This window comes from Phyllobates terribilis, unplaced genomic scaffold, assembly GCF_046119375.1.
Source record: "Phyllobates terribilis strain yellow unplaced genomic scaffold, ASM4611937v1 Scaffold_116__1_contigs__length_5312468, whole genome shotgun sequence".
In the NCBI taxonomy this organism is placed as follows: Eukaryota; Metazoa; Chordata; class Amphibia; order Anura; family Dendrobatidae; genus Phyllobates; species Phyllobates terribilis.
Window position 1 is genome coordinate 4,326,903 of NW_027362876.1, and position 9,527 is coordinate 4,336,429.

Genomic DNA, 9,527 nt, shown 5'->3' on the forward strand with positions numbered 1-9,527 from the left:
GCCCTAATATTTCCGTACAGGGGTCTCTGTAGTACAGTGTCCATTTTAGGACATGATCAGATATCAAAATCAAACCTCAGAATGATGTCAGTTTGAGGCTAAATACCCTGTCTGACAAGTGATTCTGACAAGTGACTTTGACAAGTGACTTTTACAACTGTAATAATAATAAAACTCATTGGGACTTATGCACAGACTGCAAGCAAGCCAAATTCAAATGATGTTTGATTTTGATGTGTGAGTCTGATGTGTGATTTTCTTCAAATCAGAATCACAATGACTTTTTGTCACCGTGAGTATTTTCATGGTGAATCTCATAAGACAAGTAAAGCTGCCAGTTACTATCACTTGACTGGATAGCTCAATGGTAAGGCATCAGCCTCTGAAACTGCAGTATTATGGTTCAAATCCCATTAGGAATATTATTATTATTTTAAATTATGCCTGTTTAGAACACAAACTACAGGGGTGTTTTACTTTTAATATCTGACATTTTGATTGTCATCCTGACGTGTTAAGAGTTTCAGACACACTCTCTATTTGCATGGTAAATTATATAGCCAAACTAAATTGGGAGGCACTAATTTACTATATATCTACAGTACAGACCAAAAGTTTGGACACACCTTCTCATTTAAAGATTTTTCGTTATTTTCATGACTATGAAAATTGTACATTCACACTGAAGGCATCAAAACTATGAATTAACACATGTGGAATTATATACTTAACAAAAAAGTGTGAAACAACTGAAAATATGTCTTATATTCTAGGTTCTTCAAAGTAGCCACCTTTTGCTTTGATGACTGCTTTGCACACTCTTGGCATTCTCTTGATGAGCTTCAAGAGGTAGTCACAGGAAATGGTCTTCCAACAATCTTGAAGGAGTTCCCAGAGATGCTTAGCACTTGTTGGCCCTTTTGCCTTCACTCTGCGGTCCAGCCCACCCCAAACCATCTCGATTGGGTTCAGGTCTGGTGACTGTGGAGGCCAGGTCATCTGGAGTAGCACCCCATCACTCTCTTTCTTGGTCAAATAGCCCTTACACAGCCTGGAGGTGTGTTTGGGGTCATTGTCCTGTTGAAAAATAAATGATGGTCCAACTAAACGCAAACCGGATGGAATAGCATGCCACTGCAAGATGCTGTGGTAGCCATGCTGGTTCAGTATGCCTTCAATTATGAATAAATCCCCAATAGTGTCACCAGCAAAGCACCCCTACACCATCATACCTCCTCCTCCATGCTTCACGGTGGGAACCAGGCATGTAGAGTCCATCCGTTCACCTTTTCTGCATCGCACAAAGACACGGTGGTTGGAACCAAAGATCTCAAATTTGGACTCATCAGACCAAAGCACAGATTTCCACTGGTCTAATGTCCATTCCTTGTGTTCTTTAACCCAAACAAGTCTCTTCTGCTTGTTGCCTGTCCTTAGCAGTGGTTTCCTAGCAGCTATTTTACCATGAAGGCCTGCTTCACAAAGTCTCCTCTTAACAGTTGTTGAAGAGATGTGTCTGCTGCTAGAACTCTGTGTGGCATTGACCTGGTCTCTAATCTGAGCTGCTGTTAACCTGCGATTTCTGAGGCTGGTGACTCGGATAAACTTATCCTCAGAAGCAGAGGTGACTCTTGGTCTTCCTTTCCTGGTGCGGTCCTCATGTGAGCCAGTTTCTTTGTAGCACTTGATGGTTTTTGCAACTGCACTTGGGAACACTTTCTAAGTTTTCCCAATTTTTCGGACTGACTGACCTTCATTTCTTAAAGTAATGATGGCCACTCGTTTTTCTTTACTTAGCTGATTTTTTCTTGCCATAATACAAATTCTAACAGTCTATTCAGTAGGACTATCAGCTGTGTATCCACCAGACTTCTGCACAACACAACTGATGGTCCCAACCCCATTTATAAGGCAAGAAATCACACTTATTAAACCTGACAGGGCACACCTGTGAAGTGAAAACCATTTCCGGTGACTACCTCTTGAATCTCATCAAGAGAATGCCAAGAGTGTGCAAAGCAGTCATCAAAGCAAAAGGTGGCTACTTTGAAAAACCTAGAGGTCCCGGTCTCAGCATGGTACAGGCCCCAGTCCAGGGCCCCGGGCTCAATCCGGTACAGGCCCCAACCCGAGACCCCGGCCTCAGACTCAGCCAGAGGACTCAGCCCCTTATAGAGGCCTCAGCCCCATATAGAGGCCTCAGCCCCAGCCAGAGGCCTCAGCCCCAGCCAGAGGCCTCAGCCCCATATAGAGGCCTCAGCCCTAGCCAGAGGCATCAGCCCTAGCCAGAGGCCTCAGCCCCAGCCAGAGGCCTCAGCCACAGGCCCCAGCACAGGAACCGGCCAGGCTAAGGGCCTCAGCCAGGCACAGGCCCTGGCCCGGCACCGGCTCCACAGCATCTGACCTCTTCTGCTGCAGCCGTTGACTTCCTGAGGGACCCTGCCTCCTGTGACCCTCTCTCCACTGCCCCCCAGGTAAGATACAATACCTATTCAGACTATAAGATGGACCCCCATCTTATAAAAAATATTTTTTTCTATATTCCACCCTAAAATATGGGGTGCTTCTTATGTTCTGGTGCGTCTTATAGTCCGAAAAATACGGTAGATAGATTTAATTGTCTAAAATAATAATCAAAGCAAAGTATAAATATTTACCATAACAATACGCGGAGTGTTACACACACTGGGATTATTCACAGCACATGATACACTACACATATCTAGATATAGGGCTCAGTGTAGTGTATCACATGATGGAATTAGATACACCAGTCCGGGGCGTATCGCACACGATGACGGAATTAGATACCCCGGTCCGGGGCATAGCGCACACGATGACGAGATTAAATACACCGGTCTGGGGAGTATCGCACATTTTGTTGGTGACCGCCAGCGATACTGACAAGTACAGTGTCACTGAGGACGGCCGGCAGAGCTGATCCTGATAGATGGTGCTGCTCGCTGTATCATAAACTGGGGTTAGATATGTGGACTGCATCACATGCGCGATTAGATACGCTTAGAGTAACACATGCTGCTATTAGATACAGGACTAAGTGTAGTATATCACATTATGGGATTAGATATTGAACTCAGCAGAGTGTATCATACAGGATGGGATTAGATACACAGTTTGTAATGTATGGAGCAGGGCCACACCTTACACCACTGCTCCTATAGAAGTGGACGGAGCGGGGTCACACATTACACCACTGCTCCCATAGAAGTGGACGGAGAGGGGTCACACATTACACCACTGCTCCCATAGAAGTGGACGGAGAGGGATCACACATTACACCACTGCTCCCATAGAAGTGGACGGAGCGGGGTCACACATGACACCACTACTCCCATAGAAGTGGAGGGAGCGGGGTCACACATGACATCACTGCTCAAATAGAAGTGGACGGAGCGGGGTCACACATGACACCACTGCTCCCATAGAAGTGGACTGAGCGGGGTTACACCTTACACCACTGCTCCCATAGAAGTGGACTGAGCGGGGTCACTTCTATGGGGGGAGGAGAGTTTTTGCTAAAAAAAAACACCAAAAACCTGTTGTCCAAGTATCAAGAATTCCACATATTCACAAAGATCAAATGGAATCTACAGGACGGTGAGGAGTGTGTTTCCAAAGCATACAACCACGTGGAGGTCTGCGGAACTCAGAAAAGCCACAAAGGACCATCCATTGACGGTTGAATCAATCCAGGAGGGGAAAAGCCATTCCTTAGGTGAGAAATGGATTTTATTCTTGACTATTCTAAGAAAAGTAACATATAGTTTAAGTTTGTTCATAGTCATACAGATGCACAATTATGGTCTATTTGTATAGCCAATGTGAAGCAGAGAATCTTAGTATTGATAAAAGGTTTCTCTCTGTAAAAAAGTTAGAGAAAACTTCAAAATGTGATGCTTATGGTCCGTGTGTACAATAATTTAGTCTTCGAAAAAACAGGTGGACACACAAGAGACCAGTCATACTGAGACACAAGACGCTGACGGGGATTACTTTGATTGTCCAAATTGTTTGATTTTGGCAGAACATATTGAACAATTGGAGGATCAAATTGATACTCGGACAGAGTTATTGTCCAAATTACACCAAGACATAAAAAAGGTTTCTGTTCATACAAGATCCAATAGTAAAAGTGAAGATAATACCTCCACATCATTTGTACCAGACACACAAAATCCAGATGTTTCAGGAGAAGCTTTACAGGGAAATGAATTACAAAGGAAAAAATTACATGACAGAGTAGCACGAATCAGGCTTAAAATACACGATCCATTAATGAAAATTGTAAGACATTCCAAAGTACAATGAGAAGATGGATGATTTTGATAATGCCGACATTTTTGAATCTAATAAAGATAAATTCAATCTTAATGATGAACAAAAAAGACAAGACATTCAGAGTATGGTTACCCTCACATATGGCAAAAAGATTACAGACCACACACAGATTAAATGAGGATAATGAACTGATACATACTACAAAAGAAGACAGACTTAGACAATTGCTATTATTTACCACAGGAGACATGCCCTCTCTTGACATTTTGCATCATTTGAGTGCGAGTATCCATGATGACCCATTTGCTTTTTTGGTCAAATTTGAACAGGCCTATAGAATGGTGATGCCTGTTGGGTCTAATGAGGAACCAACATTGATGATCAAATTGTATGTAACAAAATTCAAGTACCTAGATCCTGTTTCAGTGCATTTGGCTAGTGTTCAGACATCATTGCAGGAGGCAACAACTTTTATCGACAAAATTAGGAGATCCATGAAGCGGAACCAGGTCAAGGCAAAAATAGCTGTAGTTCATGAGGAAAAAGATAGATAACTGACATCAGAAAAAACTCAACCAAAACCTAAACCCACATTAACATCTAGGAACAGAGATTACACTGAACATAGAGGTAAAAATATCACACAGAGGAGCAATATTAATTGTTATTTTTGTGGTATACCTGGACACTTAAAGTGTCAATGCAGAAAATTTTTGAGAGCAGAATCAGAGGCAGGTACATCGGGAACAGGTAAGCTTGGAAGGGGAAACTGACTTATTCCAAAATCATCCAACAAACCTTCCGCCCCTCCATTCCATTCTCCCACATCCCCTCACACTGACAATACACAAACACAGTCACAGTATGCTCCATTAATCAGACAGATCAGAGAAATGACAGTGAAGGAGTCAAATTGCAGGGACAGTGCTTTTAAAAGACACACTGGTCTGCTCCCATCTCCATCTCTCTGACTAGCAAAGAACGCTCCCACACCCCATCCATTGGAATTTGTGACTAGTGTTACATTGGATGAATGTGGAAGACCATTTCTCAATGTGATTTTGGCAGAACAAAGTGCTGTGTTTTTTATTGATACAGGGGCACAATTAAGTGTTACTATCCTTGAGTTGATGGTAAAACCAGAATCTCCAAGTTGTAATATTATCGGATTCAGCTGAAAAGGAAAAACAAAAGCAAAGCTCGTTCCCAATGTTATGTTGGAAATACTTTGTTCTTTCAAAACAGGAATTGACATTTGGCATTGTCGTGATTCTGAAAATATACTTGCCATAGATTTTATGCAGAAATTTGGATGGGTAATTGATCTAGGGAATCAAGTGATCTATAAAGATTCTAATGGATGTAAACCTGTATTCATTGACCCTAGTGAATATAGCCATGTTGGAAGTATTTGCTTGAATGATGTTGTGTCATCAGATCATTTGTGGCCTGAAACTGGTGGTGATGAGGGACTGACTGAAATTGTACAATGTTTTCCTTCTCTTTGGGCTCAGTTCAGGAATGAGGTGGGTACAAAGAAGGATTTTGTTGTGAATGTAGAAGGACGTGATCCTCCTCCACAGCGTCAGTATAAATTGCCTCCAGATTCAATTGGTTCTATGTATAAGATCATACAGGAATTGCTAGCTCAAGGTGTCATACCTAAGGCTAACTCTGTAAGTAGCAATCCTTTATGGTGTGTATTGAAATCTGATGGTAGATATCGAATGATATTGGATTTGGGGATGTTTAATAAACATACTCCCAATGTTGCTCCCATTGTTGCAGATACTCATGACATGATGGCAAGGCTAAATGCAAAGGCAAAATATTTCTCTGTACTAGACATCAGTAATGTTTTTTTCAGTATACCTCTTGAAAAGAGCTGTCAGTACAAGTTTGCATTCACTTTCTTGGATGAACAATATCTGTTTTGCAGGTTACCTCTAGGAGCACATTTGTCACCTAGTGTTTTTCATCAGGCATTGGTGAAGGTATTATCCAGATTTTCTAGGCCTGATTGCATACTGCTATATGTGGATGATATTCTGTTGTCTACTGAGAATAAGGAGTCATGTGTTTCTCTTTTGACAGAATTGTTTGAACTGTTGTATGACGCAGGGTTGAAATTTAACACTAAAAAGGTCAAATTGATGCAGACCGAGGTCAGGTTTCTGGGAGTGTTGTTGAGTCCAGGAAAAAGACAGCCATTGCTGGAAAGAATAGAGGCAATCGCTTCTCTCCCAATCCCAACCACACACAAGGTATTGTGACATTTTTTGGGTCTTGTAAACTATTCTAGGAATTTCATTGAGGATTTTGCTGATAAGGCCAGGCCTTTGTACGATCTTTTGAAAGGTGAAAATAATGATTATTTTGGTCCTTGGGATGTTGAACAACAAACCTCATTTGAACAATTGAAAATGAATTTACATAATGCACCTGCTTTGTCCACAGTAGATCCTTCAGCTCCATTTGCTTTGCAAGTTCACACATCAGAGACAGCGGTGTCTGCTGTTCTGTTAAAATTGCAGGGAGAAGAGTGGAGAATTTTGGGCTATTTTTCTAAGCTTCTCTCATCTGTAGAAAGAGGTTTTGACATTTGTGCAAGACACTTGGTAGGCGTCTACTTTGCAGTCAAAGCAACTGAACACATTGTTGGTTTCAACCAAATTATTCTGCAAACTCCTCATTCTACACTAAAGCTTCTCTTTGAGAAAAATATCCCAGGTATCCCACATCAGAGATTTGCCCATTGGTTACTGTCATTGTCTTCCAATCAAATTGAGGTAGATTATAAGGCCAAATATGTTCTTCCTCAGTTGATGCAATATGAAGGGCAAACTCATGATTGTCTCCATTCTTTTCAGGATCCGATTCTATCACTTTTCAGACGGTAGGCCGAGGTAAGAGATGAAGCAGTCTTTGTAGATGGTTCCAGATTCTATTCAGATGGGCACTATTATACAGGATATGCCATTTTTTATCCCACAAGAAGACAGGTGGTAAAACAAAAGTTACTGAGTCATTTTCAGCTCAGAGGGTAGAGCTAGAAGCAGTAAGAATGGTGCTACAGCTGAATGAGGCTGACGATCAGTGTCCCATTGTAATCTACAGTGATAGCTCCTATGTTGTGAGATCATTGACAGATTACCTGTCAGTTTTGGAAAAAAGAGGCTGTAGATTCTTCTAACAAGACTCTTGTACATAGTGACACACTGAAAACAATTTTTGAGATAGCTTCAAAAACCCCTAACGGTTTTGCAATTGTCAAAGTTCATGCCCATAAAAAGTCTGATGATGATGATCTGTTGGAAATGCAACTGCAGATACGTTAGCCAAAGAGGCAGCCCTGATAGAAGTGTTTGAGCCTGAACCTCTCGAGGTTTCAGCAGTTCAAAGAACAGACACGCATATCCCTTCTTTTGCGGAAGAACAAGAAAAAGATACAAGTCTTGTTGCTTCCCGGGTTTTGTGTCATGACCTAAATGGGGACTTGCGTCCTGTTGTACCAAAACATCTACAGGATGAGTTCACGAGATATAATCATGACAGCTTGGGTCATTTGGGCCAACAGAAATTGTTAGGCATTCTCAGAGAGATTTTACTGGGAAAAGATGGAAGAGACTGTATGAAATATTGTTCAATCATGCCTCATTTGTGCCCAAATTAATCCAAGACAAAAAGGACAGAAATCGCCACTACTGCGAACCGCACCTGCAGATGGTCCATGGTCTACGTTACAAATAGACTATATTGGTTCATTACCATCAGGTAAAAATGGTCTCAGGTATGCATTGGTTGTAGTAGATGTTTTTTCTAAATGGGTTGAAATTTTACCTGTCAGGAAAGATGATGCTTTGTCTATAGCTAGAGCATTAGTTAATCGTGTCTTTTGTACTTGGGGGATCCCAAGAAAGATTACCTCTGATCGAGGAAGTCACTTCACAGGAAGAATCATGCGAGCAGTTTGTACTATTCTAGGGGTACAATAGTTTCATGTGCCTTACCATCCACAGTCTGCTGGTATTGTGGAAAGGATGAATAGGACAATAAAATCCAGAATTGCCAAAATGTTATTGGACAAAGGTAATACTTGGGTGGATGCCTTTTGTACTGTTGAGTGTTAGAGGAACAACTTCCTCCACAACTCCATTTACTCCTTTTGAACTATTGACAGGAAGGAAAATGCCATTAATTTTCCCACATGAACCATTTTTGTCCACACCTCAAAAAGATGCTGTTCCAAGGTCCAAATGGTTGCAATTGTTGCAGGAAAACTTGAAAACCTTTCTTCCACATGAATGCAGAGGATGGAGCCACCATATGAATCCAAATTCAAAAAAGGGGCTCTAGTCATGATTAAATCTTTCAGGAAGAGTGGACCTTGGGAAAGTAACTGGGAGGGTCCCTTTGAAATAATCGACACCATGGGACAAGTTATGATCCTAGTGCAACCAGCATCCAACATGGTTAAAAATATCCGCAGACAACAAAAGTTGTGGGTACACGTTGATCAATGCAAATTGTATATTGCAAAATAATGATACTGCATTTCTTTTAGGAAGAAATGGATTCCAATAAGAGCTGGAATACGGAATACCATGTCCTTGATGGAAGGGATTCAACACCAATCCTTCAAGAAAAGAAAAGGTTTCCCAGGAAAAGCTACTATCTGATGGGAACCACATTTCTGCTACTTTGTACTATTTCAATTCTGATCTACACAGAAGACATTTTATATCATGGAACAAATACTAGTGAAGTGAATGGACATATCAAAGGAACTTTACATTCACGGAAACCAAGAGGATCAAGTATACAAAATCTAATAGATGAAGATAAGCCAGACGATGCAGTAGATATTACTGGGAACATTTGCATGGGTTATGATGTAAAATGCTGAATTGAGCTACACTTCATACACGACACTTAATATTACATGCCGCCATAGGATCTAAGTCTAAATTTACACAATTACAAGGAGATTAGATACATTATTAGATACATTATGTATCACATGGCATGACAGGCATATGGGAATGTAATCCTACAGATGTGTTATACTGGAATATAGAGATAAGAGGTGAAGAGAAAGCTGTGTGGTCGGGTGATATTCCTAATGATATGCTTGCAAAAGGGAAAGTTAGAACATCCGAAACAGAGATTATGTTAAAGACACAACTTTTGGGGAAATTTTTTATCCTTCATTACTTTCTATTACAGAA